Below are 18,046 nucleotides of genomic sequence, written 5' to 3'. Positions count from 1 at the left end.
AGAGAGAGAGAGAGGGAGGGAGTGTTTTACTCGTGTGTGTGTGTGTGTGTGTGTGTGTGTGTGTGTGTAACAGATCCTTCTATTCAAATTATACTTCCTACATGTATGAGTTTCCACCTCCCTCCCTAACACACACACACATACACACACACACACACACACACACACACACACACACACACACACACACTGTAAACATGGAGCGTTGGGACACACTCGTGTCATCTTTTCAATGTTGCATAATCTAGCAGCAACAGAGCCGTAAACTTCCCCTTTCCACTGAAATCTGAGAATGCAGAAACAGTTTGTTCCCATCACTTTTCACACACACACATGCACTCAATGTCACATTTATAAACAAACAACATGTGTACTGAAGTGAACCTTGATCGGTGTCCACATAAATATACTGTACATACTGTAGGCCTGGCCATATTCAAACAGACTGAGAACAAGAAGAACTTGCTTCTCTGAGCATTTTCAAGAGAGAGAAAAGACCAAAGGTTGAAAAATGGGGTAGTGTAGTGGTGAATATGTTCTGCAAAGGCATGCTGAAGTTGCATTTAATATTTGATTTGAAGATAAAAGCAGTTAGTGAATGTCTCCCATGCTTTCGAGATTTCAACTCTTCTTTTGTCTACAAGTTCCCAGAGCCTGAAACTATGATTCCTGAGAAGTGAGTCAGTATGGGAGTCCCACTTGGGTCTGACCCAGCATGTATTTTACAGGAATATGTGTGTGGGAGTGCATGTTGCTCACTTGCATGTATCAGTGTGTGTGTGTGTGTGTGTGTGTGTGTGTGTGTGTGTGTGTGTGTGTGTGTGTGTTTCTAAGTATATGTGCGTTTGGTCAGCCAGTTCGGCAGACATTCCCAGCTGTTTTCCAGGTAGTGTTCTCACGCTTCTTGTGCATCTCCTGTTTCTCACGCTGGCTGCTTTGACTGTAATCCCTACCAACACACACACACACACAGACACACACGCACACACACACACACACACACACACACACACACACACACACACACACAAACTGCCCTGCCCCTTTACCTGGCCACCAGGTGAACAAAAACCCACTTCACACACTCACACACACACCCCTTCCTGTTTCTGATGATAGAGAGGCAGCCACAACAAAGACAGGACAGGAGGGGAAAGAACACACTCACACACAAACATACACACACACAATTGGACAAGTAAGAGGTGAAGAGAGAGAAACAGGAAGAGGCAGGTAAGAGAGATGGAAAGACAAAGATAGAGGGAACAGGGGGAGGTGAAGATGAAATGTGGGAATGTGCGGGAAGCAACATGATGAGGTCATGCTCTCTACTGGCTCCGCCCACCGTACATGAGTCATATTTGGCAGGTGCGTTTGCATGAGTGTTTACAGCTGCAGGTCAGCTCAGGGTGTGTCAGCTCATTACACTGCTGGGGAACATGTTTCCTCAAGCACAGGTAGAGTTATTCATCACACCTGTGTTTCAACAGCTATGCTTCTTTATTACCACACTGCTTGGCTTAATGAAAGTGAGTCAAACTTTCTGTAACATAAATTTAGAGAGCAGTAGCCATGCGAAGTGCATGATGTAAGCATTTTGGAAAGTATACAGTGTCTTGAAAGTAACCACATCCATGCTGGGAGCACAGTGTGAGGGAGGTTTTTTTGGAGTGAGCCCCTGCTACTGTGCAAGTCGTCTGTTCCCCTCCCTGTTTTTGCCTCAAAGTGATGGATGTGGTTGGTGGAGACGGCACACGACCTGCAGGCGGCCACCAGCTCCTTAGAAGGAAATACCATCTGCTTCTTTGGCTGCTAAATGTCAATGAGCTGCATGTGTGTTTTCATTTGGTGATCATGTGTGTATGTGTTCAAGGAATCCTCACAGCTCAGATATCACCTGTGTCAACTTACAGGTAAATAAAAAGGCTTTACTCTAGTTTGTTCAGCTGATGGTTCTCTGCGTTGGAAAAAAAAAAGAAACCTTGTGTGTTGAAATATGCAACTGAATTTGTTTCTACCTAATAGAAAAAAGTACACTGTGTCAGGGACATCCTAACCTGCCAACAATCCACTCTCAAAACAAGGTCAACCTGGGTGAAATTCCAGTTGACTCACATGGTGGTAATACCAGCTTTTATAAGCCTCTCTTTTCTTTTTCATTTTTACATTTTATTCTGAAAATCTCTCTGAAATGTTTTCATTTTGAGTACATAATGTGAAGAACAAAAGGTCAAATAAAGCGCGCACTATATGATCAGGTCTCACTTATTGCATTTTTTATGTGGCCGGGCTCATTTAGTGTTTAGATCTCAGAGTGGTTTGGACAATGGTGTGGGGTGCAATCATTACCCAGCAGCACATACACAATTATGCATTTAACTCAGGTATGCACACAGGTGTATTGGAGGTTCTGGTTTGGAGCATTAGATCAAAAAGTATTGCAAATGGCCTCATTCAAACTCAACTCACTCTGTATAAATGAATGCATATTGTAAAGAAAAAATGAAATAATCAAAAAAGCCACAAAAACATCAGACATGAGATCCCACTATAAGAGACACAAGAAACCCATTTATGTTTCGACCTTTTCAGTGCCATGACCAATTCTTTACAGAGCCACTAATGACCTCTTTCCTCTACATACATTCTTTTAAATTTCAGTTAGGAGTCAGGTGATGTTAACAATATGAAACAGTCCAGGAAGCAGCCTTGGAGTAATTTCGTTTGTCCTTATCAAAAGGCCAAGGCTTGACAGCTGCAGGACCAACCAAGCAGCCGAGCTGAGAGCACTGTGGCGTCTTTGTTGTTGTTGTTGTTAATGTCACTTGACCGTACCTGTAATAGTTAGGTATTAATATCAGTTAAAAGTGGTAAAGGCCAGGACTTTTTGGGGAGAACAAATAGGCATTTGTTACTTATGTTACATGTAATTTAACTGAAGGAATAAGTAGAATATTTTGCTACTTATCCAAATGCATCTCAGATTGCTTCCTTGCACTCCAGAAGAAAGCTAAATTATTTATTTTTCAGTTATATATCTTTAGACATTAAATAAATGTTAACATATATATCTCCTGGTGTCCTTCTGTACAATCTTGACTGCTTCTCTCACCATTCTCTTTACCTAACCTGTTCTTAAAATGTATTTGTCATCTTAACTGATGACCACAAATGCTTCTGTTCCTGTAATCTCTTTTGCCTCTATCTCCATTTTTCTTTATCTCTGATACTGTTCTGAATTCTCAGGTCTCACGCTTATCTCAGCCGCGCTCCGTATGACGCACAGAGCAGAGCGAGGACATGCAGTCTTTTAACATACAATGTCGTTGAATCGCCAATCACAGAACGATTCTGTGCTCTTTTCAAATGTTTCTATATTTGAGAATGATGGGTGGGTAGGAAGACAGAACGAATGAGAGCTGAAGGACAATGCCATCATTGTTTACATTTACATTTTGAGTTATAACACCTCCGGTCACAAAAGACATATTCAGGCTGTGCATTGACCCCTGTGTGAGGTCATTGGGGTGTGTGTGTGTGTGTGTGTGTGTGTGTGTGTGTGTGTGTGTGAGAGGGAGAGAGTCGCACACAAAAACACACAAGCAAGTGATAAACAGGAAAGGTGGATGGCCGCAGAAAGCGGAGTGTGGGAGGAGTGGGAGGAGAAGAGAGGGGGGATGGGAGCTTCATTTGGGAATTGCCACATTATTATATGAATGATGGAGGCTGGTAGTGGTGAAGGGAAGATAAATAAATAATTAGGGAAACACAAGGCTCATTTTTTTTCCCATGCTAAAGTAAGAAAAATGTAGAGAAACAGAAAGAAAAAAAGAGCCAAAACATTCATAAAACAGAGGCATGGATTGATTTCCCTGCTCGACTATTCATTTCATTGACTACAATAACAAAACAGGATTGGAGATACAAAAGATTTTGTTGTTTGGCTTCTCCTGTATCAGTGTAATGAAAGCTGTTTTCCATCATTGAGATCACACAGCAGGTTTACTGAGCGCTCCAAAGACATTGACACTGTCTGGAAGTGGGCCATCAGTTTCCTTCAATCACCCTAATGTGGAGGGCTGCGAGGCTGACAGCCATCTATAGACGAGTGATACCCCTCCCCCCGAGCACTAATAAACAAACACACAGCCTCCCCCGAAGTCCCCCAGGTGGTCTCAGTCAACAGATTGAATGGAGCATCACTCAATGATGGATCAAAAGAAAGACTGTCCACCCATCGCTCATCTTCTCTTCCCCCGTCGGACCCGCCACCCTCTCCCCCGCTCCGGTTCTCTCCCACTCTCGTTGATCCACCTTTTCTCGTTTAGCCCCCCTCTCATCCATCTTGGGTGTTCCTGCCTTTGCTCTGAGCTCCAGACAGGCCGAGAAGCTCTAGACCTCATCCCTCACCTGCCTCTCCCTGCTGGGACAAATAGGTCCCTGAGCGCCCCTGGTGAAGGATGAGCCTGTTTTGCTCATTCGTCTTTGCTCTCTCATGTATGCACTCTCACGTTCAGATAACATCAAACTCAGTTCCCATATTCAATACAAATGCATGATTGGGCTCCATTACTAAGTGATTTGTTAGAGATGTAGCTAGATATCCTTCATACTTGTTACATTTTCACGTACTGTACAATTCATCTCACTCGGAAGAGGTATCTATATGGTAAGTAATGTTTTCCTGCGACAATTCGCACAGTTCAAATCATTTCAACCATGACCCTATTTGCTGTTTACAAAACATGATATGTGATACACTGAAATTTGAAAGTGCAACTTGAAAGACACATATTGCAGAATGACAATCACAACAAGCAGTACTGAACGGGCCCTCGCAGTACACGCGTGTCGGGGCATGCTGCCGTCGGGGTGTGTGCGTTACACACACCCCTATACCACCCCTATGAATTTCATTGCCTTAAGTGTTATAGTGTGGCCACGGTACCAAATATGAAATTAGACTGCCACCACAGTGCCACCTAGGGGCCGATCAATAAAACCTTAAAGGGTTATCCTCAGGAGGGCATTGACAATAATTGTACCAAGTTTTGTATAATAATGCACAAACTATCCCTTTAATTCTCGTACAGTTTCTGAAGGAGGACTCTTAACTGATATGTATAAGTTAGAAGAGGCAGGTAGCAATGGTGGAAAGTAACTATGTACATTTACTCAAGTACTGGACTTAAAGTAACATTTTGAGGTACTTTTATATACATTTTATGTAACTTTATACTTCTACTCCACTACATTTTGAGACATATATTGTACTTTTTATTCCTCTACATTTAGCTGACAGCTTTAGTTACTTTTCAGGTCAAGATTTAAAATGAAAAACATGATACATTTAAAATGATTACCCATTTTTATAAATTAAACCACTAAAAAGTTTATTAGGTAGTTAAAATGAGCGGAGTGGAGTCATTTCACAGTGTGGTATTAGTACTTTTACTGAAGTAAAGGATCTGAACACTTTTTCCACCACTGTCTTTTTTACTTCTTTACTTTTTTTTTGTTGCTTTTTTTTACTTTTTTTCTCCTCTATTTTATTTTATTTTTTATTATTTTATTATTTTATCTTATTTTTAAATTATTTTATTTAATTTTTTCCGGCGCTTCTGCGCATGCGCGGCCTTTCTGCGCTTCTGCGTATGCGCGGCTTTTTTGCGGTTCTGTGCATGCGCGGTCTTTCTGGACAGTGCGCATGCGCAGAAAAGCCGCGCATGCGTAGAAGCACAGCAGGGCCGCGCATTCGCAGAAGCACAGCAGGGCCGCACATGCGCAGAAGCACAGCGAGGCTGCGCATGCGCAGAGGCCGGAAAGACAGCGCATGCGCAGAAGCGCCGGAAAAGCCGCGCATGCGCAGAAGCAGAAGAAAAATAATAATAAAAAATTAAATTAAATTAAATTAAATTAAATTAAATTAAATTAAAAGACACAGTGGTGGAAGAAGTGTTCAGATCCTTTACTTCAGTAAATACCAGTAATACCACACTGTGAAATGACTCCACTCCGCTCATTTTAACTACCTAATAAACTTTTAGGTGGTTTAATTTATAAAAATGGGTAATCATTTGAAATTTATCATGTTTTTCATTTTAAATCTTGACCTGAAAAGTAACTAAAGCTGTCAGCTAAATGTAGAGGAATAAAAAGTACAATTTATGTCTCAAAATGTTGTTTTGGCTGAATGCTGAATAATATCAGTATAAGACCTGCACAGCACAGTTCCTGTGTGCACAGATACAGGTTACTCTCAGTGCAAGACCAGGACTGTAACTGCCTGCAAAGAACATCAGCTGCATGTTATGTGTATCACAGGCCTAGTGATATACTATATTTTTTCAGATTTTCCACATCCCATTAAAAGACAGAAAATTAACATTGTATAAGTCCGTTTTTCAACTATTTCTGACTGAACAAGGTAAAATAATTTCTTCAAACAGCAAACAGTCAGAAACTTTAGCAAAGAAGTAGCTGTAGCTGCTGTCACTACCGTTTTGAAGCTTTGAATATGGCATTTTGACTGTCAACATCTTGTTTTTTGCGAGCCAGAAGTGACTTATATGAATGAGAGGTGGATTTGACTGAGAACCAGAGGACACTATGCACAACCACCTATACCACCCTGACTGAACATGGCTTCTTGCTGTGCTAATTCAAGGTAAACCAAAAACAAGCTCACAGCTGTTTGAATGTACAAAATACCATGAATGCATGTACATTGCTGCACCTCAGTCTTTGCTATGTATGCTTGTCTTGACTTTGCATTTGGTAGGTTAAAAAAAGCATTAAATGGATAAATCAATGTTTCACCACTGATAATCCAACCACTGACTCACCAGCTTTTCAATATGCTGATTCAGCAACTAAAGAGGGAAGACTAGAGCCGAATCGACTGGAAACTGGTCGACCACAAAAGAAACCCCTTATGTCACACCTGAAGAGTGGACTGGGAGGAGTAGGGTGATAATAATTACATTCTCATATAACAAATCTACATTCTCAGATATATTTTAAAGGAAACATGTTTTCTCCAGGTTTATGTAAAAGTTTTAAACATGGTTAACATTGTGAATTAAAAAATAATAATTAAACAATGGTTTCACATGGGACACAGACAGCAGTTGTTTGATCCATCCATCCACCCCGTCCTCCTCCGTATGTGTACCTGCAGGCTTTGATAACAAATGGAGAAAGGTAACTGACAATGCATGTGAAAAGTACTTTTTAGGAGACCAAGCTGGTCAGTATGCTTCAACCAAAGTGCTTGTTGGATGGTCGAACAGCGTCTGACACTCCCTCCCTCCAGACCTATCCAACATCGAATAGACGGTGCTGCGCCCGTCACCTTTGGCAGCTTTCTGAAACTGACAAGCTCACAACATTCACACCTATTTCACACAGTGAATGGCCAGGTGTGCAGAGGTAAGAAAGTGAGGAGGATTTAAACTTCTCTCCTTTTATTCATTCTTCATTTTCGTCACTTTTTGTAGCCTATGCCTTCAAGGAAAAACTGTCTGAAAGTGTCTGTCTAACTTCCGTGCAGGCCTAGTGAAGCAGAAGTACATCAGAACTGTACATTGAAAAATAAGAAGACTGGCAGCGGCACAGTTTAGACCAGTGGGCCAATAATAGGCCGGCTGTTATGCAAGTGTTGGCCTGAGCATAGAGCATCATAACAGCTGTAATGAAAACCAGAGACAGAAAAGGAGTAGGCCAGTAAAAAGCAGCAAAGCTCCCATCACAACTCCAACCACACCGGGAAGAATTCACTACCCCCTGGTAACAGTAATGGGCTGTTTTTCTGCAACTACTTTTGGCCTGAGCCACTTTCCTCTCTTTTTATATCCCCCCCACCCCCCAAATCCCTGCTTCACTGTTCTCTCTCCCGTTTTTCTCTCTCCTTTTTCCTTGAGCATGATAGCATGATAGGTTTTTCTCCCTCTGAGCGCTAGCAGAGCAACAACACATTCCTGTCCACATTCCAGCCTCAGGAAAAACAGTGTCCGGAACATAATAAAAGGCCAAGCACGTCATTTGTTTTTAAACCCACTTGCTCGCAGGAACAAAGCTGCGCTGAGGGCAGGATTGGGCAAATGTGTTTGTGCATAAGAAAAAGAGACAGTGAGAGGGATGTGTTTGTGTTTACATGAATCTGTGTGCATATGTGTTTTCTGTTTTTCTCTGTGGTAATGACAGCGTGATGAGCTTACCCCTCCACCACCGACAATACACCACACGGCCTCCGCCCAGCCACACGACCTGCAGCACAAATGTGTGGAGGAAAAAGAAGCACAGCAGACACGCTGATCAGCCTGTATCTCCAGTAATACAGCCCGTCTGTACATTATATGTTCTCATGTCTACCATTCCTCTCCTCTGCCTGTTGTTATTGGCATTTTGTCCAACTTGTTTCATTTCTCTTGCAAGGAAAATCCCACGGTACACTGTGACCTTGTTTGCGCTACCTGCACTCTCAGGTATCTGCTGTTTAAATACAAGCACACTTGACAACTGCGCACAAAGATAGATAGACACGCGCATATTTGGCTGTACACATAGTAATTATCACGAGACAGCTGATAAGAGGAGTGCTGAACATTTTGGCGCAGTCTCTGTGACAGTGGTGGCAGGTTGAAGGTCAGGTCAGTTTTAATGGATTGTTTTGGCCGTGGTGTATCCTTGGACAGAGAGCCTCTTGACCTCCACATCCTGCCCGGAACAATATTACTTTCTCTCCCCGTCCCCTAAGTCAGCCATCACTCTCTTACAATGACTGTGACTGATTCTGCTGCAAAAGCCTCCGTGTTGACATTTCCCATCACTCATCCCTATTTTTGTCTTTTAAGCCACACAGTCTACTACATTTGCCGCAACCCCCCTGAACTCTCAATTTCTAAATGTCTTGAGGTTGTGCGGTAACTGATACTGAGAGCTTTCGACTGGCCAATCCATAGCACTGCTGACCTCATCCTGTCCTCCCCTTGTCTGTTGCTCCCCCCGCTGCTGGTCCCATCAGCTTCTCAGGAAGCTAATAATTTCCTTCCTGTATTTGACACAGAACGTGGTGGCCAGCGGAGCCCGTGTGTAAAGGGAGTGCAAGTGTTTTTGCAAGTGCACGAACACTAGGCTGCAAAAAACAAAGCAAAAAAGTGATAAACTTGTAATAACCTTAACCAACAATGTTTTATTACTTTAGGCCATTTTTTCCATCTCCACCTGATAATATCACCCTTGGCTTCCTTTTGAAAACTGTTCATGGAACATTCTGTATTCATGAATTCCAGATTATGTGTGAAATTGCATATATACATCATGGTACACAACTTCCCTGGCAGGAAATGACTTAGCCTTTGTCAAAGAAGAAAGTATGTACTTGTGGCCTATGTTTAAAGATTTATATCTCCAGTAGGAAACGATGGTAGATTTGCATTATTTGTTGACAGTAAACCAGATATAGAACAACAGCAGCCTTATCTTTAATCTTCCTGTTAGCACACGGCAAAAGTAAGGCCACTATCTTTGTCCCATTGCGAGTGATCTCACACACATATCCCACACAGGAAACATCAAAAGGCCAAAGTTTAACAGCCCACCAATAAACCAGCAGTTCTTACAACCCACTTTCATATGACCCAATATCACACGACCACTCTGTGAGGACTTGAGGGACCAATAACTTGTGTCATTAATGACTGCTGTTTATCTGCCTCTTGACCTGGACATCTCTCATAAAAGAGTGGGCCCAACCCATTCCCCCCTCTTTGGTCAAGCAAACTGTACCAAAACTCTAAATTAAAAGTAATTAAACTAGTGCCTTTTATTTATCCATTTTCACATTCACATGCTTAATTTTTAGACATTAAGCTGCAATTACTGCAACTTTTCCCCCACCTCTAAGTTAGAAATACTGTTATACTTATAACTTTTCTGCCTTTATTTATCTGATAATCATATGAAATTTCATTGTATAGTAACTGAGCATGGTGACAATAATGATTATTTTAAATTCCTTTCCACACACACACACACACACACACACACACACACACACACACACACACACACACACATACATATTAGATTACTAGGCAGCTTTGTCTCTGTATTTGAATTGTTAATGTATCAAATAATGCCATTTCCTGGTGACAGCGAGGGAATATGCAGTGTTGTGCAAAGGGTAAAAAAATAAAAATCTGTCTTGCTCTTTCCATATGAATCTTCAGCTTTCGCTTCTCTCCTGTCTCACCCTGCTTCTTGTTTTCCCCGTAGTGGTCTTGATGTTGTAATCCACACCTGGACGGGCGCCAAGCATGTCTGCAGACACCTGCGTCAGACTGACTGAGAAAAACAAGAGTGAAAAGAACAGATCCCACCCCTCCATCACTCTGCTCCCCCCTCTCTCTCCCTCTGTCTGTGTCTTCCTCTGTGATTGTCTGTGTTTCTCTACCCCCCCAAACCCTGCATGCTCTCTGTGAGTTTGAATGGGTCATGTGACTTCCTTCCTGTTGTTTTGACCTCGGGGGTCAGCCTGCCTTAGGGTCACTATATCCCCCCTTTTGCTTATTAAACACAATCTTAAAATCTCAGTGTCTTTTTGCCGCCCCTTTCTCTCTCACACACACAAAGACACAAACACACAGACAGGAGAGCAAGCGGGAGAGAGAGAGCGAAAGAGAGAGCGGTAGGCCTCTGCTGAATCTGATTGAACTTTAGAGGAACTCGAGCTTTACTCTTCTTTATGGTGCTCTCCAGCTGACCTTTCTGTCTGTAGAGAACGGCAGACTGTGGGGGGTTGGGTGCTGGCCTCTTGTTATGGCTAACTCAAATAAAGAACACACTGTTTTGGGTTCAAACATTGACTACCATTAGCATCCGTCAGCCACAGTAGAAACATCACAATCTCCCTCCATCCTGTGTATTATATGTGTTTCATACAGATCACTTGTCTAGGGCGAACATTATTTTTGGCTTGGGAATGAGTAGTGTTCACGTCCGTAGGAACAAAACAATCCAAGGTCATCAGAACATGAAGGCACCCAGAATCCCTCAGGATTTTAACATTATCAAAGGTCCTGCTATCTCACAGTTTTCCCACAGCAGCGGGCTTCTGTTCCTATCTCAACACCATTCACAACGCTTTGCCGATTCAGAACAGGCGTCACAGGGCCCTCAGTGGATCCAGTGTGTTGTCATGGTTACAGATAAGGCTGTGCGTTATCACTCTCTTCAGCAATGGAAAGCACATGACTATGAATTGTAGTACAATTGGTTTAAGTGCGTATTTGCGCGTGTGTGTGTACTCACAGGTGCCCGTGCATGTGTGTACACAGCGGCAGCGTCACAGGCTGCATGAACAGCATTCTTGCAGAGGGGAAAAAAAGGGCGTTCATGCCATGAGACTTATTCTTACTTAACTTATCACTGAAGTCAGAGTCATAAATACTTCTGTCTATAAAGTCATCAGTGTGTATGAAAAACATCTCTGCACTTATCAGCAGCAACGTTCCTGTCAATGATGGCCTGGTATTTGAGTGAGGAACACTCTGTCTTGCTCTATGTTTAATCTTGTTTGTGTGTGTGTGTGTGTGTGTGTGTGTGTGTGTGTGTGTGTGTGCCTGTGCGTGTGTGCTTTTCACTCCATGTATTTGGCTGGCTGAGAGAAAGGGTTGTTCTCCAGTGCACACTGCTTTGACAACTCAGGGGAACGCAGGGTGCTAAGCAGTCCAAATTAAACCCGCCTTCAGCTGCGTTACGTTCTGTTCCCGATGTGGGAACGATGAGCCCCCAGGCACAGTGGCAAACATAAGTTTGAGTGCTTCTCAACACCTTTTTCAAACAGAGCAAGGTGACCTACTTGTGTCATGTCAGCCATTTATGCAACAAGAAGAGTTGAGAGGAGGACTTTCTCCTTGTTGTGAATGTTAAAGGTGTGTGTTACCACCCATGTGGAACACAGATACAGACTTACAGACAGAGATAGAGGAAATAACTGATAAGCGTTTCTTAAGAAATATATCTATCTGAAAAAGTAATCGACAAGTTTTCTTGTTTATCAAAATAAACATGCACGCAATTGTGGGACAGAACCACTTTGCTAGCTGGTCACAAGATCAGCGATCTCATCAGCCACTGTTATCAACATAATTTAGCATATTCTGAACTTGACCAAATTATAAAAAAATGCTAGAGCTGGATCTGTTAGCCTTTCATATGCATATGTAATGAAAATGTGAAAAATGTTAGCTAACAACACTGCTGAACACTTTGAATCACAAAAAACCTTTGTGGCTTGCTAACCTGTCCCATTAATTTCAATCAATGTAACATTAGCTTAGCATTACCCACGTCTATGTTTTGATGATGTGCTATATCACACAGGGTTTTTTTTACAATATAATATCAAAATGTAACTGGATTTTAGTTTTCATAGATGCTTATAGTTTATTTGACATGCAGAAAGCCATGTGGCATGGTAGCTTTGTTTCCCCTTTAAGGGTATAGGAATGGGAGGTTTTGCATGATGTTCCCATAAATACTGTCTGTATATATGGCTTTTTGCTTTCAAATCTGTAATGTAAATGTTCCGTAATAACTTTATGCAAACAGGACAGGACCTAGACAGCTAAGTGATGTTTGCTCTCCCTGATGTGCTAAGACCCGAGCACAAGATGCTGTTGAATACCTTGACGGCCAAGTTGGTGGACAGTTAATTGGAAAAAGGACAGCTTAGGAGTAATTAAAATGAAATGACCAAATACAAAAGCTCTTTGGTAAAAGTGGAGTTTCTGTCATTGTTTTGTTAAGTTTTGAGTCAAGTTGTGTTATTCAGGCATGAGACCAACTTGTACAATTACTAGTACATTTATGTAATGAAGTGTGTGTCTGAGAGGGGTTATATGTAAACAGAGCACTGCAAGCAAACACAGCAAACATTTTAATGCTTTTAGGAATGTGGCTATGGGCCCAGAAACTAGCCACAATGTTTTTACAGGGAATAAAAGCTCTGCCTATTATTGCCACGCTAGTTATGCAGTCAAATGTGGCGGAGCTGCTGTATGAGCAGTAGGAGGTGAGAGACGGCTTCTGTTAGCACTGCACACACACTGCTGGAGTCAGTCAGGAGCCAGTAAACATAAGCTTACCTCCACACCACATTTTCTGACTGTCATTCTCTCTTCAAACTCACCTTCAAGCATCCAGGGCAGGATGTGATCTGTTTGCTCCTCTGTTTTTAGTAACTGGACATTGTAACTGCACACCTCTAACCCAGGTTGCAGAGATCCAGATGCAGAGATGCAGATGATGAGATGTGGGGACCGTTGGTAAAGTGTAGTATGTGGCAAAGGACAAAGATGACCAAACACAAGCTTATTATACTTTGGTACATAAACACACCAACTCAGCAGCACTCAATCTCACTAGGCTACTATAGCTAATAAAAGTCTGGAAAGAAAAACAATGTCTGTACATCGTCACAGAAGGCTGCTTGACATAGTCTTTACATTGTCAAGGGCCATTGAAGAAGAAAAATCTGGCAACAAAGCGAAGACAGGTTGTACTCTGCAAGTCACTGAGCATTATGCAAACCTGAATGCACATTACGCAAACCAAAGAAAAACAAGTCTCACAAAGGTCAGTGTCCTATGTCAAGAAATCCGCCATCACAATTCTGGGTAAATTCTCTTGATTGACATATAACAGTTTGTTTCCTGTCTCCTACCAACAGGTAATGCTGGTTTCTTTAAACCATGGCTGCCACCTCTCCCCGACATTTATCAAATAGTTTTTGTGCCTCAACCTGACTTGGGCACTAATGAATTATGTTTTATAGTGGATATAAATCAGAAAATTCTCACATCAGTTGTTTTGGAAGCCAGTTTGTTGTTTAGTTACTCAGCCTGGCAGAGTAATAGTTCCCTAACTACACTTTCTACACTATTTCTACTTCCTTGTTAATATTTCACCAAAAACATGATCGTTACCACTTAACACTTGACTTACTCAACCACTGCAAAGCACAGAAATAGACAAGTCATAGTAGACCTTGATCGAGCCCTTAGTTTGATCACAGAATCCAGTTTGATATGCTGTCTTTGTTCGGTGGAGCAGAAGTTGTCAAAATGTCTGGCTTGCAATATCTAGAAACACAAAGACACACTCATGCTAATTGCCATTGCAAGAGAGTATTCACACAACTGCCAACTGTGATGCTTAACAATTATTTTATTGTGCCTTTCCGAGCTATTTCACACATCACAGGAAGCCTTCAGGGCTGCAAATATTTATTTCAAATTAACAGGAAAGCAAAACCTCTCAAAGGTTTTAAAATGATTGCGCATTTACTGTCAATCTGAAATGTATTTTTCACATTTTCCTTTCTCTCCCAACCCCCCATCTATCCCTTCCAGATGGGTTGCAACCTCCATGTTGTGGGTTAGTGCTGTAAAGTGCAACAGTTTAATTCATGCACACTCGCAAATGCTCAGCACCAGAGGATCTCTACATCTTTGTGTTATGTATTGCAGTAATTCTTATATGTAGATAATACCTAAGTATTTAATCCTAATGCCTTTTTCCTGTACCAATACCATAAAGAGCAGGCATCCCAATGTGACAAATCAGATGACATAGGATTGGGTAGAGCTTAAGAGTGTGTGTGTGTGTGTGTGTGTGTGTGTGTGTGTGTGTGTGTGTGTGTGTGTGTGTGTGTGTGTCACCTGCCTTTATGTAGCAGAGGGTCCTTGTGCTATGCAGGCTGTATACTAATACACAGATCTAGTGGGGATATACTGATTAGGATCAGACCACTCTGATAGGATGAGGAGATGAGAACCATCAACCCAGAGGACTGGTTCACTGGAATGGTGCCAGTACTCATACACACCTCACAGGCAAAGACAGTGAATGGATGGAAAGATTGGATGACCACATGGACAGAAATAACATGTTTAGTTGTAAGCCTGCGTGCCGTATTGTATGCAAATATTGTGTAAATACTGAAAACATGTCGAGGGAGTTGTGAACGTTTGTATATGTGGGCAGCCATTTGCTAATGAGTTCTCAGTGCAACATCCCCAATTCAATTCAAATTCAGAGAGTTTTGCTGCACATAAACACAGTGTCTGTCTCTAATTACAATTACAGATTAAGATTTAAACAAAACAAACATATTTCTCTTTGACAATGAAATTCTCAGCCTGAATACATAATATTCATTATTTAAACCCAAAATGTTCCATATGCATGACGCTTGTTGCACTTTTTAAAATCTGTCTCATAAGTTATTGCAGCAATCTCGGTTGACACCTTTTATTCCACAGATTTGGTGCAAAACATAACTATTTTTGACCACTCAAGGATTTATAAAAATGGTCAAAATCTCTGCAACATACCACAATAGTCACCAAAACCTTGGAGAACAACTTGGTTGGAGATTTCTGCAAGGATTTAATTTTTTCGGTGAATTGTTCAGAAACCACCTCATTGTAAATATACCTAGTAAAAACCATTCATCCTCTGAATGTTCTAGGCCTCTAATGTGTGATTGTAAAGTTTCATGAGGCTGTGATTATCTGAGCTGTCAATAAAAGCTACAAAATGCCCAAAAAATTTTCTCACAACAATGAATACTACACTACTATACAATGGCTAACATCATCACACATGAATAAAATTGGGCTCATTGAATCTAAAATAGTCTCAGCGTTCCAGTCATTTGCAATTCATGCAATTCCAAGACCCAGTATGGGTGATAATAGGTAATAGGTGATAATGACACTTTTGTAGTGCATGAGAAAAATATTTTTTTTGCCAAACAGCATACTGGATTGGCATTAAATTGGCATGTCTGTAAAGGGGAGACTGATGGCTACCCATAGAATTCAATCAGATATCTTGAGGTCAAAAGTCAAGGGAACCATTTGAATATACCCATACTAGTAACCCTACATATCCAAATTATATAGATATCCATGCACACGTATATAGTGCCTCCCACTTTCAAGCAGAAGCAGTACTGATTAATGCATATGTGTGGGTGAGTACATGTGTGTCTTTGTGTGCTTGTCAGGTCTTAACCCTTAATTTTCTTGACAGACAATAAATGCAGATGGCCTGTGGGTGACTTAAAGGTAAATTAGAATGGACCAAGCATCTCATTGTAGCACCTCCTCTTTCAGCCATGCTAATTAAATTACTCATACCTATTAAAAAGGGCAATTATGAGATTTAATTGGTTGGTGAGTGGTTGATTAGATAGTTAACCAATGCTTGATTAAAAAAAGTGCTCGAGCACTATATGGTGCTGATTGTCTTTTACACTTGGGGGAGGGGAGGCATGAGGGGAAGTCAGATCTCTTTAAATAAATACAGGTTCATGCACGTATGAATGTATGCAGGATCAGAAGAAAATAGTAGGGTGTTTTCCTCTCTCCATTTGTCATTGTGTCTCCCTCAGATGTTAAGTGTGTAAATTGTCTGGGGTTTTCTCTAATCTTTCATTTTACCACTGACAGCAGAGACAAATGAAGAAAGAGACTCGGCCACCACACAAAGGCGAGGCCCACGGGATCAAGCAAAGAAACTTCTGACATTTCCCTCTTGACCAGCCTGTATTGCTTACTGAGCATTTGCATATTCCTGCGATTTTACCGCACAAATATCTCTCTTCTGAATTCATAGAATGCATAATTAATTTCGCTTCCATACGTTCAGATCCATGGAATTGATCAGTCCGCAAACCCCCACTGAGAACACATACACACACACACTGGGAAAGCATATGGAATTTCCTTTATACTCGGCTCTCCGCAGACCTTTAGACGACAGTATTAAGTGCCATATGTCTGCTTTTGAGAGCGGCGTGGGTTGTTAATGTAAACATGACATACAGCAAAGAGAGATCCTTGGAGAGACGGCCAGAGGGGGGGGGAGCAGCATTGCAGCACAATGGTTACGCTGCACTGACAAGGCCTCCCGTTGCCACGGAAACCATACAGAGGTTATTGACATAATTTTCAGAGTTCCCAGGAATCCTACATTTACATTACTTTGTCCAATATTCTTCATGCCTCTTTCATAGAGCGACGTATGGAAGGTTGGATAGCTAGTGGAGGTCTGGTTTTTTTCACACTACACAATGAATACCTGTTTCCCCATGAGTCCCCTACATCACAGACATGTATGTGTATCTGTGCATGTCCCCATCTATATGAGCGAAAAGGTACGTTTCAGTCCGTCTGACCTCGTCAGCAATGTAGAGCCTCGTTAATTGCCACGTTAATTAGCTTTATCATCAAAGACCACCTCTGTGTCTGCTGATCTGCTGACTGCTGGGTAAAAGAGGAATGGGAAGAGAATGATTTCAGTGGCTGCCGTCTGGATTCAGGGAGGGTGGAGCCCATAGGATTCATCTTCTGTTACTGATCTGCTGTCAATGATTTATCACTTTGTTTTCCTTTTCTAAAAGCATATGTGCACACGATCATTGTGGTTCTATATCAAGACACAGATGGCAAGAGTCTACTGGTTGTTTATCAAGTTCAGATGGGGGAAGGAATTTCCATGCTGGGTATGTTTGGAGTGCATTATGTTTGTGGAGCTATTGACACAATACTCTGCATGGGGGCTGATGAAAACAGTTTTTTGTTTGGGCGGTGGTAAGAATGGAAAGTGATAAAGTATAATAACTAAAATACTGTATGCTGCAGAGGGAAATGCATTCATTTACGTATACAATTTTCTATGGTTCCAAGTCTTATTGCAGATTTAGGTTTTTTCTGGGGTTGATTTGAAGGCTGTGTAGCAAGCTGAAAACACAACAGACCTATTATCACCTTATAACATTGTAATGGAAAAGGTGTTCACCATCCAGTAGACACCAAGAAACATTAGCATTTATTCAGAGTAATAAAGGGTAACTGGGAAATCAGAAGCCCAGTTCAAACCAAAGATTCATGATGAGACTAGTTGACCAATAGGCCTCTTTATGAGCTGATCGGCTTACCGGTGATGTGCTTTATGTGTGCTGCAAATTATT

The sequence above is a fragment of the Centropristis striata genome, chromosome 10 (assembly GCF_030273125.1).
Source record: "Centropristis striata isolate RG_2023a ecotype Rhode Island chromosome 10, C.striata_1.0, whole genome shotgun sequence".
Lineage (NCBI taxonomy): Eukaryota > Metazoa > Chordata > Actinopteri > Perciformes > Serranidae > Centropristis > Centropristis striata.
This window is presented reverse-complemented; position numbering follows the sequence as displayed.